Genomic DNA, 1187 nt, shown 5'->3' on the forward strand with positions numbered 1-1187 from the left:
GGAACACCAGGGGTTCGTCTGAGCCCACAGCAGCTCGGAGGGGCAGCAGAGCCAGCCTCATCACGGGGCACACAAAGCCTAGGAGGGGCTGACATTTGCGCCGCGTTGCACCGGTCGTCTTAGAAACTGTGAGAAAAGTAAAGAGCTGGGGGAGCCCACCACAATCATCAGGGGCAGCCCCTCACCCCAGGGAGCCAACACAAACAGCAGGGTCAGGGAACAGCGAGCTGAGAGGATTCCGCACTGCTGGCAGCTGTCGGGATAGCTATGGGGTCGGGGGAGGAAAGGCTGCACCCCCAGGAAAGGAACCCAGCCTGGGGGTCCGCTCCCCAAGGGGCTGGTCCCAAGTGGGGACAGGTGACAATCGCCAGCAAAGCAGGCCAGGGAGGAATCACAGCTGGTGGATCCAAGCGAACAAACAGCCCACACGGGGGCTTGGAAATCTCCTGGCTGGGGCAGCCCAGCTCCCCCGGTGACTGCGGGCTGTCGCCGCACCCCTCCTGCTACTGCAGGCGGCTCTGCACCCACAGCCACCTCGGGTGCTTTGAAATCCCTCTGGGGGTCGAAGAGGATTAGACACAAAGCTCTTCTATTACCTTCCACTGCGAAGCTTTCCATTTTCTCCAGACAAGGCGTTAAGGCTCAGCCTTGCTCTGAGAGACGGTGCCAGCGCAGACACCCCACAGGGCCCTGGCTGAGGGCAGGCTGTCCAGAAACACGCTCTGTGCCCCCCAGCACCATCGATGGGCACAGCGGCCGCACCCCACTGATCGCCCCAGGATGGGGAGCCTGCACATTGCCCAAGCAGAGCTGCAAGGGGGTGGGGGAGAACCTCTACAGACATTTTAAGGCTTGTTTTACCTGGAAGATGACAGCCTTTCGCTCAAACACGTGCCAACTCCCCAGTAAAGCACCAGTTCACGCTGCTGTGTGTTGTTACACAACAAAAGCTACTTGTAAGCTTTGGAGGAAGCAAACAGATAAAAGAGCAGCTGTGCAGCATCCACCATCCCTCCCCAACCACACGGCCTGGGTTCTGCCCCCTTCCTCCAAACCACTTTGGGATTTGCAAGCAAAAAAGCAGCAAGTTACCTCTGGCCTTTGAATGGCCACTTGTGTGGTTCCTCTGCCCAGCAGCACCAGTCCCTGCCGAACTGGAGCTTCATCACCTGAAAGGTTTCCCCTTT

Source organism: Buceros rhinoceros, unplaced genomic scaffold (assembly GCF_000710305.1).
Source record: "Buceros rhinoceros silvestris isolate BGI_N320 unplaced genomic scaffold, ASM71030v1 scaffold24697, whole genome shotgun sequence".
In the NCBI taxonomy this organism is placed as follows: domain Eukaryota; kingdom Metazoa; phylum Chordata; class Aves; order Bucerotiformes; family Bucerotidae; genus Buceros; species Buceros rhinoceros.